The sequence below is a fragment of the Bubalus kerabau genome, chromosome 2 (genome assembly GCF_029407905.1).
Source record: "Bubalus kerabau isolate K-KA32 ecotype Philippines breed swamp buffalo chromosome 2, PCC_UOA_SB_1v2, whole genome shotgun sequence".
Classification (NCBI taxonomy): domain Eukaryota; kingdom Metazoa; phylum Chordata; class Mammalia; order Artiodactyla; family Bovidae; genus Bubalus; species Bubalus kerabau.
In genome coordinates this window covers 186017470-186032595 of record NC_073625.1, presented here as the reverse complement: position 1 = coordinate 186032595, position 15126 = coordinate 186017470, and positions in this window count along the sequence as shown.

Genomic DNA, 15126 nt, shown 5'->3' with positions numbered 1-15126 from the left:
TCACCTTTATCAATAAGGGACACAAAAATGGCACAGAAGTAGACCAAATATGTGATTAAATTTAATTAATTTATATCCATGTAAAGAATGAATTTTTCATGTCTGAAAAATTATAGCCAAACTCCAGAAACAGTTGAAAAATAAAGGAGAGCAGTTGTTTGATAATTAAAGTGTGCTAAGGTCCTCATCATGATAGAGAAATTGATAAAAAATGCTGAAAAACTTTAAATTATATATAGTTAAAATGCTTCACTGAAAAGACCCTGATGCTGAGAAACATTGAGGGCAGGAGGAGAAGGGGGTGACAAAAATGAGATAGTTGGATGGCATCACCTACTCAATGGATGTGAGTGTGAGAAAATTCCAGGAGTTATGAAGGACAGGAAAACCTGGGGTGCTACAGTCCATGCAGTTGCAAAGAGTCAGACACGACTGAGCAATTAAACAACAAAAATGGACCCAACTGTTTCCTCCCACAAAAAGCTCTAAACCCAATTTGACAGGGGCTTCTAGAAGGTCATTAAGAATAAATGAGGTCATAGGGTGGGATTCTAATTCAACAGGATGATCTTTTGAGAAGACTAAGGGCAAGATTTCATTCTCTTGTGAGGACACAGCCACAAGTCTGCCATCTGAAAGCTAGGAAGAGGGTTCTCATGAGAACCCAACTCTGCTGACACCATGATATCCCACTTCCAGCCTCCAGAACTGTGAGACAATACATTTCTGTTGTTTAAGGCACCCAGTCTATGGCATTTTTGCTATGGCAGCCTGAGCAGATCAAAATAACCAATAAAAGAGAAGAGACAGCCTGTAAATCTACATATATACACAGAGAAATGGTATCACAAATCACCAAGGAAAGGACTTGACTACTGAACGAATGATCTGGGGCTAGTGATGATTCAATGGAAAAATTAAATTTGAAATCCTAGCTCACAACATACTATCAACTACAAATTGCCACTCGCCAAGGGCATTTGCCATCTGCCTCTGCAGAGACTGAATCCTACACTGCTGCAGCTGTTGGCCTTCAATAGGCCCTGAAGGGAGTTCAGGGTGGAGAATGAGGTACTTTGTGCTCCATGAAAACTGGTGGAACAGGCTTTTAGATAGATATTTTCAGGACCTGGTTTTGTGGCCCCAATCCCTGCATCTCCTCATATTTAGAAAAGCACTAAATCCCTTCATGGTGACATCAGCTACTCAAGACTAACAGAAAACCTTTTGTAAGATAAGTGCTTTAATGCATCGAATTTCCCCTTCACCAAAATCACGTATACTGACCCTCCACCACTACCTTTTTGGAGCAGTCTCTCAGCTCTCTGAGGTGCTGTCTCCCGGGCTGCAGTCCTCATTTCTGCCCCAAATAAAACTTAACTACCAACTCTTACACAGTGTGTCTTTTTTAAGTCAACAACAGCAAAAGTAAATTCAAAGAGAATTAAAAATCTGAACATGAAAAACAAGAAGTAAAGATGATTAGAAGAAAATATACAAGGTTATTGGTAAAAAGTGGGGAAATTCTTAGAGCAGAAAAAAAAGCACAAGCCATAAATGAAAATTAGCAAATTAAAAATGAAAAAATATAAGCCATAGGCTAGTAGTAGATATTTACAATGTATATTACTGACATGAAGGATCTAGAATGTGTAAAAAAGACTTCTCTAGATCAAAAAGATACCCCCACATGAAAAATGAGCAAAAGACATAAACAGACCATTCATAGATGAGTCATTACATATATATGTATACGTATACATTTTTATTATTATGTATATATAGATGAAAAGATGCTCTACTAGAATAAGGCAAATGCACATTAAAACAGAGCTACTATTTAGATAGCCAGTGGGAATTTGCTGCATGACTCAGGGAACTCAAACTCAGGCTCTGTCACAACCTACAGGGGTAGGAGGTGGGAGGGAAGTTCAAGAAGGAGGGGACGTATATATACCTATGGTTGATTCAAGTTGACATGGCAGAAACCAACACAATATTGCAAAGCAATTATCCTTCAATTAAAAATAAATAATTTTTTTAAATCAGCATAAAAAAACTATAAAATTTAACACCCATTAAATTAACAAAAATTTTAAAGTCCATGATTCAGCAATTCCACTCCTGGGCATATATCTAGACTAAATTATAATTCAAAAAGATACATGCATCCCATATGTTCATAAAAGTCCAATAATTCTAAGCAATGAGGAGGCTACAGAGAAACAGAAACTGTACACTGAATAGGTGGGGGCATAAATTAGTACAACCACCTTAGAAAGATGGAGTTAACATGCCTTTTTATCCATTTACTCTCTTCTAGAAATGTACTCTAAAGGGAACACACCTGTGTGCAAAAGGAGACACAAACATACAAGAATGCTGTTGTCATATTGTGAATTTATAAGAACTTTCCAGCAACTTTGAATAAAATGACAGGAAAAACATATTAAATCCACCAATCGTAACATCATGATTAGTCACAATTCCAGCTACACCATTAAAAAATAACTAAGTTCATAGAATCCGGTCCCATCACTTCATGGCAAATGTAAGGGGAAAAAGTAAAAGCAGTGACAGATTTTCTTTTCTTGGGCTCCAAAATTACTGCAGATGGTGACTGTAAACATGAAATTAGACGATGCTTGCCTTTTGGAAAGAAAGCCATGACAAACCTAGACAGCATATTAAAAAGCAAAGACATCACTTGCTGACAAAGGTCCGTATAGTCAAAGCTATGGCTTTTCCAGTAGTCATGTATGGAATTGAGAGTTGGACCATAAAGAAGGCTGAGTGCCAAGGAATTGATGCTTTTGAATGATGGTACTGGAGAAGACTCTTGAGAGTCCCTTGACTGCAAGATCAAACCAGTCAATCCTAAAGAAAATCAACACTGAATATTCATTGGAGGGGCTGATGCTGAAGCTAAAGCTCCAACACTTTGGTCACCTGATGTGAAGAGCCAACTCATTGGAAAAAACCCCTAAGCTGGGAAAGGTTGAAGGCCAAAGGAGAAGGGAGTGGCAGAGGATGAGATGGTTAGTAACATCACCAACTCAATGGACATGAACTTGAGCAAACTCTGGGAGGTAGTGAAGGACAGGGAAGCCTGGCATGCTTCAGTCCATGGGGTCACAAAGAGTCGGACATGACTTAGTGCCTCAACAACAACCAGCTATACTTTCTCCTCCTTGATCTCCTCAGGCAACAGAAAAGCGGATAAAGCATGATGTCCAGGATGCAAACTGAAGCTCAGAAAGAAAACACTTCTCACACAAGGACAGAAGCCATCAAGGACAAGTCACTCAAATTAAGTTGGAAGGTACAGCTGAAGCTGCCTTTCTTAAATATACTTGACATAAAAAGAAATGGCAGAGCAAATACACACAACTATGACAAAAGTAAAGAAGGAAAACCAAGTGCAGAAGCCAGCCTGGAAGGAAATATCCTCCCAGAAATGGGTGAGAAGTTCTCATACAGGTGCTGGTGATAGCCAACACAAGAGAAGTACCTCTGGGTGACTAATTCTCCACCCTTGATTCCATCTCTAGATCAAGCATTTTTTGCCTTGAGCCTAATTTGTAATATTTCATTAGAAACTGGAGTGATTAGTACTTCTCAACTCTTTTAAAGCTGTCTGTGGAACATCCCTGGTCCAGTGGTTAAGACTCTGCACTCTCAATGCAGAGGGCATGGGTTCAATCCCTGGTCAAGGAACTAAGACCCTGTATGACTCAAGGTGTGGCCAAAACATTTTTTAAAATTAAGCTATCTGTGTCCTACCACTCACTTCAGGCTTTAAAAGTGTTGACCACACTCTAAGTTACAAAAAGAAAAAAAAGTTCTTCCAATAAATGATCCACTATGAAAAATTAAGAACATAAAATCAGCAAAACAAGAAAGAAAACATGAGAGGACAAGGCAAAGAAAGGAGATTACAAAGGGAAACTACAGAATTCAGGAAACATCCTGAGCGCAAAACACCTCTACAAAACTAATAAATAAATTAGAAATGGTGAGAAATAGCATTGACAGAGTTGAAAACTTAAATAGTAATGCCCAGGAATGGCTTGAAATAATTACAGAGAGTCAGAAGTTAAATGAAAGGGTTTAGAGACCAAAACTGAGACATCAAATTAAATACTACAGCCCTGACATTAGTTATTTTATTCCAGCAATTCTGCTGCTAAGTCACTTCAGTCATGTCCAACTCTGTGTGACCCCATAGATGGCAGCCCACCAGGCTCCCCCGTCCCTGGGATTCTCCAGCCAAGAACACTGGAGTGGGTTGCCATTTCCTTCTCCAATGCATGAAAGTGAAAAGTGAAAGTGAAGTCACTGAGTCTTGTCCGACTCTTAGCGACCTCATGGACTGCAGCCTACCAGGCTCCTCAGTCCATGGGATTTTCCAGGCAAGAGTACTGGAGTGTCCAGCAATTCTACTACTGCTCAAAATAGTTTGGGCACATTTGGGAGACAATTGCTTTTTTTTTTAATTTACTAAAAGAAAACTAGCTTTGTTACTTTATTTTCATTTCTCATCCTTGACCTGCAACAACTGTATACAACATGGCTAAAGGATTGGCACATAAAAGGCAAATAACATAAATAGCTGTAACTTCTGTAACATGTATTACATAATGGCACTATTGTACAACTTTACACCTATGAAACCATTAATCTCATAACTATCCCCCAAGGAAATAAATACCATTATTGTCTCCCATCTCATTAGAGTAAAGTGAAAGTGTTAATTGCTCAGGCGTGTCCAATTCTTTGTAACCCCATGGATTATAGCCTGCCAGACTACTCTGTCCAAGATATTCTCCAGGCAAGAATACTGGAGTGGGTAGCCACTCCCTTCTCCAGGGGATCTTCCCAACCCAGGGATGGAACCTAGGTCTCCTGCATTGCAGGCAGATTCTTTACTGAGGAAAGTGAGGCAGGAAGAAATGAAGTAACTTGCCCAAGATCACCAAACAAGTACCTGACACAGCTGGGATGTGAACTCGGGCATCTGGGTCCAGCATCTTTATCCCTCCATGAATGTGTGAATAAAAGGCCAGCTGCTTCCTTTACCCAGCTTGGTCCCACTCCACTTCTCACTCTGTTTCTTCTATTGGGACTATGGGAAACCACTCAAAATTAGATATAAAAATTCTGGTTGATATCTTCTTCCAAGTGCATCTCATTCCACAATACCCATACCTCCTAATCCAGTTTTCAAGGAAGGTCACACTTGTTGTCAAAATGTCTAGAAGCCACCTTACCCATCCCTTGCCTCTTCAGACACAGGTTCAGTCCCTTAATAAGTGAGGTCTCGTCAAAACCCACAAGAGGCCAGTCATAGAAGCAAGCTCAGGCCAAGGGCAAAGGAGAAGAATCTGGAATTAGGAGGGCTGGAAGAAGCCCCTACCCATTCAGTGGGTTTTCCTGGAGGTGGGGAGCAGCAGCAGAGGAGGTCAACAGAACACCACAGGAGGTTACAAAGCTGGGATCACCCAAGAGCATCAGTTGGGGGCGGGGTGGCAGTAGACCAAACAAGGCCTCTACCCAACAAAGTCAGTGAGTGGCTGACTGGTGTTGACAGTTATATTCAGAGAGGAAGGAATGAGGTAGTTCAAAGTCTCCGGGTTCATCTTAGGCAGCCTCCCAGGCATCTGGGGAGAGAGGCTGACCAGGGTCAAGCCGAGTTTCAAGACCATTGGAATCTGGATCCGTGACAAGGATCTACCTTCTGGCAGAGAACCAAGTGAAAATTTGATTGGAAGCTGGGTCAAAATAGACAAGCATCCTGAGAAACAAAGGACTCTCCTGGGACACCAGCACCTGGCTTGAAGTCCAAGTCCAAGTCCATGCCCAGGTAGGCGGCAGTGGAGCCCCCGACTCCCTTCCAGAATTGGTCCGAACTGACCTAAGTCTCATTTATTTCCCATGAAGTGATGGGACCAGATGCCATGATCTTAGTTTTCTGAATGTTGAGCTTTAAGCCAACTTTTTCACTCTCCTCTTTCACTTTCAGGACTGATGCTATAGCTGAAACTCCAATACTTTGGCCACCTCATGCAAAGAGTTAACTCACTGGAAAAGACTGATGCTGGGAGGGATTGAGGGCGGGAGGAGAAGGGGATGACAGAGGATGAGATGGCTGGATGGCATCACCGACTCAATGGGACAAGAGCTTGTGTGAACTCCAGGAGTTGGTGATGGACAGGGAGGCCTGGCATGCTGCAACTCATGGGTTCGCAGAGTCGGACATGACTTAGCAACTGAACTGAACTGAACTGACCTAAGTCTGCACTTGTCCACTGCCTGCAGATGAGCAAGCAGGACTGAGGAAGGAGGGCTGCACACTGGTCCGTTCATGAAAGGATGAGTCTGTCACCCCCGCAAGGAAGCCTGGGACAGGCATGCAGCCTCTCAGAAAATCAGACATTAATTGTGATCCTTGTTTATTCAAAACACCAACTGAGGAATCCTACAGAAGAAAGGGTGCCCGTGTGTGGAAGACTCTTTCCAAAGACAGCATTGTCCTTGTCAATTTTTTAAGGTAAGGATTTAGTGAAATATCTTTATACTCGAGTTGCATTTGTAGGAGTTATATGTCAATGGACCTCATATTGAAATCCTCTTTGCACATATCAGAGCTTAATTTTACCTAACAAAGGAACTATTTAAGATGAACTGACTTGAGAAGAGAAAGAAAAAATGAAAAGACATAGAAAAGAGATCTTAATAGATTATGCAACCATTCCTTAAAAGGAAGATTTGAGAGAGAGATTTATTTTTCCCCATGTATTGATAACATTCTCAGGAAATATTTCTCTTATAAGTTTGTAACTTTTGAGTGTCTTCACTCATTCTGCCTAACACCCCCCTACCCTGGTAGTGGGAATTCCTAATAATGTACTTTCACAACCTTGAGAAATTCCATAGAAATAGCACCTGCAAAAACAGTGTATATTAATCAACTGTGTTAATGATTATCTTTTATGCTTTTCTTAGAATAACTGCCTTGTTACAAACCCCAAGGGCAGACCCAGAAAGGATTATGATTGAGATCATGAATGGACCTCGGAACACCGGTTCAACACTAGGCATGAACACTGCCTACGCACTTGCTGACTGTTCTCAAGACTAGCCCAGGAGGGAATGGCCTCGGGTGAAAACAAGGAGATCTGGACCTCGTCAGTGTAGTGTTTGGAGAAAGATAAGATCAAAGAAAGTCTTATAGTCTGCAGTTAGGAATAAAGCTGGACTCCAAGTGGACTCTGAACCTCAGTCCAATAGAGGTTGCAGGTCCCTGACCCATGGCACTAGCTTTCATGTTCTGTCTTCATTCTCATCACTCGCTCCCGCACCATTAGGGCAACGCCCCCCAACCCACCTCCACCCCCTACTCTCACAGCCTCTGATAACTGCCATCTGTTCTCTATATCTCTGGGTTCAGTTTTGGAGAGGTTTTCACTTGTTTGTTTTAGATTCCACACATAAGATCATACAGTATTTGCCTTGTCTGACTTATTTCACTTAAAGGAAAATACGAAATGCTCTCTCTTGGAAACAATTTGCCTCTAACATGTAGCTGTTTAAGAAGAAATACCAGGGCTTCCCTGGTGGCTGGGTGGTCACCTGTCAATACAGGAGACACAGGTTTGATCCCTGGTCAGGGAAGATCCCACACGCCCCAACTAAGCCTGTACAGCAGTACACTAATAACTCAGCTTGTGCTCTAGAGCCTACAACTACCGTGTGCCTAGAGTCCATGCTCCGAAACAAGAGAAGCCACAGCAATGAGAAGCCTGCACACCACAGAGAAGAGTAGTCCCTGCCATTAACTAGAGAAAGCAAAACAGAAACCCGCGGAAACAAAGACCCAGCAGAGCCAAAAATAAATAGAGAATTAACTAAAAAGCAAAAATAAAAACCCATCAGTTTACAAAAAAAGAGGAGATAACACCATAAAAGATGGCCATCTACCACACTATGTAACTTAACTGAAATATTCTGTTACATGTAAGGATGGTCAGAACCAGCATGCATTTAACCACAAATGTGACTCTGGGAAATTCCTGTATATAAGATACTCTACACAGTAGCCGAATTTCCTGTCTATAAGATACTCTACACAGTAGCCGTGCCCCACCACTAGAGCTCACTAGAATATGACACTTTCCTCAGATCTCTATCTTCATTAAATTCTACTCCTCCAAGTCAAAGTGCAGGGGCAGAAACAGTAAATGAGGGAGACAAGGGGATGGGAGGTACTACTAATTATTTACAAAAGGCAAATACATAACAAAGATTTTTTTTTAAGTTGGTCATGCTAATATAAAGAGAAAGCAAAAAATAACTTCACAATATCTGATTACTGGTGATTTGGAAAGGGTTTTGGAAGCTGTATTTATCCCCAACAGGTCAGATACCAAAACAAATAAACAAAGAAACTGAAACAGAAACAGGATTCTTTAAAAAGTTAGGCGCACTATTTACCATGCATAACGCGTGCACACACACACACACACACACATGACTGGCAGAGATATTACTAAAATGTTGATTATAAAATTGTAAGGTATTTAGGAATGAGCTAAAGAGACTCAAAATCAAAACCCTACTGGCACTCAGTGAAAAGATGTCTTTTCACCACATCGCCTGCCTGTCAGCACCCCCACAACGCCCACGCTCTGCAGGAGCTGTCTGGGCCCAGTGCTAAGGAATTGATTTTTTTTTTTTTCTTAGATTGGCTTATTCATTTTAACTGTGAGACTTTCTATTCAGTGTTAATTCCCTAGTCTTCTGCTTGCACTACGTCCAGTCAGTAACCCAACTTCCTGGGCATGTAATGAAAGTAGGGATAACTCTTCAGAAATCAATACATTGTTATCAATAGCATGCATGCATGCTCAGTCTCTCAGTCCTATCCGACTCTTTGCGATCCCATGCACTGTAGCCCACCAGGCTCCTCTGTCCATGGGACTCTGCAGGCAAGAATACTGGAGTGGGTTGCCATTTCCTCCTCTAGTTATCAATAACAAGAAATAAACAAAGCATCCTATTTAAACATGGGCAAAAGGCAAGGAATCTTTCTTCCCAAGAGGACATACTTATGGCCAACAGGTATGTGAAAATGTGCTCAAAAACTGTAATCATCAGGGCAATGCAAATCAGAACCACAATGGAGCCATCACCTCACACCTGTTAGGATGCTTATTATCAAAAGAACAAGAGATAACAATGTCCCTGAGCATGTGGAGAAAAAAGTAACAGAACACGTATACTGTTCATGGATATGCAAACTGGTGCAGCCACTGTGGAAAACAGTGTGGAGGTTCCTTAAGAAATCAGAACTACCATAGGATCCAGCAATTCCATCTCTGAGTATAAAACCTAAAGGAAACGAAAACATCATCTCAAAGAGCTAACTGTACTCCAATGCTCACTGCAGCATTATTCACAAGAGCCAAGGTACAGACACAATCTTTTGTGGACAAGCAAACAGATAAAGGAAATGCTATATGTATGTGTATATATGGATATAGATAAAGATATACGACATACCATGCTGTCAGCCTTAAAAAAGGGGGAAAAAAATCCTGCGCTCTGTAACACCATGGATGACCCAAGAGGGCATTATGCTAAGTGAAGTTAGCCACAGAAAGACAAGCGCTGCCAATTATTACCTGGTATCACTTATATGTGGAATCTTAATTTTTAAAAAACAAAGTGGAAATCATAGAAACAGTAGAAGAATGGTTGCCAGGAGCTAGAGCGGTGAAAGAACTAGTGTTTCTGACAACGTAATGTTTATAGCAAGGCGGCAATAGCGACCCCATGGATTGTAGCCCACCAGGTTCCTCTGTCGTGGAATTCTCCAGGCAAGAATACTGGAGTGGGTTGCCATTTTCTTCTCCAGGGGATCTTCCGGACCCAGGGATTAAACCTGGGTCTCCTACATTGCAGGCAGATTACCGTCTGAACCACCCGGGATGAAGACAGTTGATAACACTATGTTGTATAAAAGAAATCTGCTAAAAGGTTAGAACTTCTCAACAACAAAACAACAACAATCACCAAAAAAAAAAAAAAGGGTAGATTTTTTTTTTAAATGAGTACACTGTTACAGACCAAGTTTGGTCAAATCTGGTCTTGTAACCATTTCCTTAATTTACAAAGCAGAAAGAGAGAAGTCAAGCCCCCAGTAGGCTAGGCGAGCCTCAGAAGTGCACGGGGCCCGCGCCCCCGCCTCCAGGTCCCCAGGGGCTGCATCTCTCGCGCCCGCGCACCGCCCGCGCCACACGCCGCCCCGCCGAGCCTCACCATGCGCCCCGCACTCCCTGCGCGGGGCCGTACCGATGCCCGAGCTCAGAGCCGCATTGCGCCGTCCCTTGAGTAGCTGGGTCCTGACGGAGCGCGGCGGTCCCCTGCGCTGGCCTTTAGGAGGTGGGAGGAGCGGCGGGCGGTGCGCACAGGAAATCTGATAGGTGAGGAGCCGGCAGGCGGGCGGGGACTCGGGGCGCTGCTGCTGGGGATGGCTGGGCCCCCCGAGTCCCCACCAGTGCCCCGCGCGGGGCTCCGGGAGGTGACTTGACCCCGACGCCCAGGGCCAGGGGAGGCGACAGGCACTGTCAGCGCTGTTCCGCTTTGGTGGCCCCCCAGCGGAAGAGCATCTTTCGCGCAGCACCGGACATTCAGGGCGGTGGAGTTTGCTCAAATTCCCGTTGCTGTTGTTGTTGTTATTGTTTAGTCGCTCAGTCGTGTCCAACTCTTTGGGAGCCCAGGGACTGTAGCCCGCCAGGCTCCTCTCTCCATGGGATTTCCCAGGCAAGAATACTGAAGCGGGTTGCCATTTCCTTCTCCAGCAGACCACCCCCTTCCTCCCACACACACACACACACACACACACACCTTGAGGGGAGAGGGGAGCTTTGAGTTTCTCTCCCTGCCCACCATGGAAACGGTCCCGAAGTTAACTTCGAAAAAACCAAGATGCCCTCTGTGCGGGAAGGCCCCGCGGTCCCGCGCTTCCCCAAACCCCAGATGCCTCAAGAAGGAGGGTCTCCGCTCTTTCAGAAAAGAGATGTCATTTTCAGAGCCCTTTGGTGATGGGCAGATTCGAGGTCAGATAACAGAAGGGCAAGTTACGGGGGCTGTTTAATCCTTAGGACCGCCCAGTGAAGTAGGCACTGTTCCCACTTAACAGATGAGGAAACTGAGGCACGGGGAAGTTAGGGAGCGTGAAGGGGGTGAGATGGATGAGAAGGTGCCTGGGAGACCCCAGCTCTCTCTGGCAGGGAAAATATAGACAGATAGATACTCATGTGGACTTCCCAGGTGGCTCAGTGGTAAAGAGTCCACCTGCCAATGCAGGAGCTGCAGGTTCAATCCCTGGGTCAGGAAAATCCGCTGGAGGAGGGCATGGCAGCCCACTCCAATATCATTGCCTGGAGAATCCCATGGAGAGAGGAGTCTGGCAGGCTACAGTCTATGGGGAGCGCGAAGGGGATCAGATGAATGAGAAGGTGCCTAGGGGACCCCAGCTGTCTCTGGCAGAGAAAATATAGACAGACAGATATTCATGTACAAAGATATACATGTGTGTTCCCTTGGGGCTCAGCTGGTAAAGAATCCACCTACAATGCAGGAGACATGGGTTCGATCCCTGGGTTGGGAAGATTCTCTGAAGAAGGGAAAGGGCTACCCACTCCAGTATTCTGGCCTGGAGAATTCCATGGACTGTATAGTCCATGGGGTCGCAAAGAGTCGGACACGACTGAGCTACTTTCGCTTCGCTTTCGCTTTTTTTTTTAAGAACGGGGGACTTGTCCATGATCATCTAATTCAGGGGTTGTCAACCCTGGCCGCACAGTAAAATTGCGTGGGAAAGTTTTCTAATTCCCAATGCTCAGGCCCTACCGCAGGCCAAATGAATTGACTGCTCTTCCTTAAGCTCGTATCTGCCATAACCTCGGAAGACTGGCAGGCCTTATTTCGCCACGGTTATCGTGATCGTTCTGGCGCAAAGATGAAGTGAGCTCTCGTGGGGGGAAGGGAGGAAGAAGACCCCCGAATACTTAGTGAGCTGCAGCGCCAAAGCCTAAGATGCGCAGAACCGCTGTTGCGGGCTTGCAGAGAAAGGAAGTGGCTCCCGGGATCCAGTGGGCGGAGCTGTGGGTGGCGGGCGGACCCCCGGGGAAGAGGCTGATCAGATGAGAGTCAGCTCTAGTGTCAGGGGGATGCGATTACCTGCCTCCCCCGCGCTCCTGGAGCACAGCCCTCGGTGGATACCGCATGTTCCCTGGGGTAACCAAACGGCCTCAAAAGATGAGCGCTTATCATCCAGCAACACCAGGCGGACGCAGGCTCCACAGCGGTTAGGTGGGGCGGGCAGAGCGCAACGGGTGAACGAGGTGAAGCCTGGTCTCCCCAGGGACCCCTCTCCTCCTTCTCTCTCTCTTTCTCGCTCCCTCAGCCAAGTCCCTCCCAATCTCGCGCTCCTTTTTCTGAACGTGGGTACCAAGTCACAGCCACCTCAGCTCCGTGGGCTCAGGGCTTCGCTTCTCGTATCCCGAGGGACCGTGACATGGAGCAGATGTATTTTAATCTTGAGGGCGTGGGGAGGGAGTGTGCGGCAGAGCAAGGAAAGTCCAGGACCTAGAGAAAAGGGCCTGGGGACATGGGACCCGGGGTGGAGGCCAGTGTTCCCCTGAGATGAGAATGCTGGAAAGGCAGAGGGAAGGCTGAGACTGGAATTTGCCTCTCGGTGGCTCAGCACTACCACGTGGTGACTGTGGTCGGTGTACACAAATCGCGTAGCATTGGACACACCTGTCCGGAAAGGGGAAGCACCACCTTCTGGATGGATCCCAGTTCCCCCTGGCTGAGGCCCTGACGCTAGCTGGTGTTTGCTGAGCTCCAGGAGGGGCGAGGGGGATGGGGGGAAGGCGGGGGATTCTGGCTGCTGTGCCTGTCACCGTGGGGTGGATTCCGCCTCCGCCCCCTCCCCCACCCCGCCGTAAGTGCAGTGCACTACGCTCCATTTGAAGAAAAGGTTTTGCTGAAGCAGAGGCATCTCTGGCACTGTGTCCACCCCACCCCCCCACCCCCGCCTCCACTCCTCTCTGCACCAGGGACGTGACTGCCAGTCCCATGCCACCCAGACCCAAACCAGAGTGCCCAACCCCGGCACAGTGGACACTTTGGCTCAGAGAACTCTGCTGTGGGGACCATCCTGTGTGTTGTGGGGTATTTAGCAGGAAACCTGGCCTCTCCCCACTAGATGCCAGGCATGCTGGTGTGTGTGCGAACACACACACACACACACACACACACACCTGTCTCCAGACACTGGTTCGTGTCCCAAAGGAAGCAAAGTTGCCCCTAATTGAAAAGCACTGCTCTAATAGGAAGGTAGAGGACCCAGCACCCCAAAGATCCTACAGAAGACGTCTATCAGTGATGGCCCCAAGGAAAAGGGCCGTTTCTTAGACTGGAAGGCTTCACTACATGTAGAGTGAGGACTCTGGCCAAAGTCCCCTTCCTGCAGTCACAGCCGACTTTCTGTGTCTCTTGATCAGGTCAAGTTCATTCCCACGGCAGGGTCTGGGCCCCTCCTCTTCCCTCTGTCTGGAATGTTCCTCCTCCAGATATCCCTGGGACTCTCCCGGGCTTTACTCAGATCCTACTTGGGTACCACTTACCAGACAGGCCTCCCCTGAACACCACTAGTGCCCACATGCTCCACCCTCATCACTCCCTATCACATGACTCTACCCTTCTGCCCCTTGGCACTGCCAAGACCATCTGCTCCCTTGTGTGTCCTTGTCTCCCCTTCCAGAACCTCAGGGACTTCAGGGCAGGCCAGCACATCCCCAGCACAAGTTCACCCTGGCACAGAGTGGATGCTTGAACCATACTTGCTGGATAGACAGGTGGGAGGAGGGACCAAGGGCAGAGAGTGCAGAGGGGCTGGAGTGATGGAGAAAACTCCCCTTATGCCGTTAGGTTGGGTCTCAGGTGTTGTGGGAGGCAGGGAAAGATCCTTCCCTTCATTGGTGATCACAGGAGGTGGGCGTATTGCCTACTTCTCATTTGTGTTAGAGAGGAGAGAACAGCTGCCAGCAAGGAGTCCTGCACATCTAGTTCAAGAAGCTGGTGGAACCAGCATCCATGGGATGGTCCCCGGGCCCTCATGCAAATTAGAGAGCTGATCAGAGGTTCTTTGAAGCTTGAAAAATGGTGCTCCCAGGGAATTCACTACCAATTAGAATGACTGAGCCAGTGAGGTTTTTCAGGCCATCAGCAGTTTCCTGAAGGCTTAAATAAAGTTCTCATGGACCAAGGTGAAGGGTTTGGGGACTGATATTCTGAGCTCAGAGAAAGTGGCTGAAATTCGCTCAGAATTTGGTGTATGTGGGCTCCCCAGGTGAAACTAGTGGTAAAGAACCCACCTGCCAATACAAGAGATAGTGAGGAGATTCTGGCTAGAGCCAGGTTGGCCCATGTGGTCCTAAAAAGACAAAGCTATGGCCCTACAGATTGGAATAAGTGTGGCTGCTCATTCCTATAAATAGATAGGACCACACCTTCCCAAATAATAAATAGCTTCACACTCTGAGGGGCACCACAGAGACAATCTTTCAGCTAGAGAGGGTTAGAGTTAGCTAGGCCAGGTTAGGGAGGAGGGCTGAGTTTGGATGACCCCAGCCACCTCAGAAAAAATAGAGTGCTTCAGCCCTCAGGGCATGGCCAGAGTGTATATAAACCTGCATCAGTATATTCTGTACTTTGTACTTTCATGTAAGTATTTTATTGAGGCGATTATTCCAGAATAATGCAGTTTTATGACACATAAGAAACCCAAGGACTCTTAAAAAAAATGACCCCTCGGACCTTCAGCTGTTGAGAGTCAGCTCTAACTTCTCTGCATAGTACACATTATTATGCTGTATACTGGGCTACCATGGTGGCTTAGACGCTGAAGAATCTGCCTGCAATGCAAGAGACTGGGGTTCAATCCCTGGGTCAGGAAGATCCCCTGGAGAAGGGAATGGCTACCCACCCCAGTATTCTTACCTGGAGAATCCCCATGGACAGAGGAACCTGGTGGGTGATAGTCCATAGGGT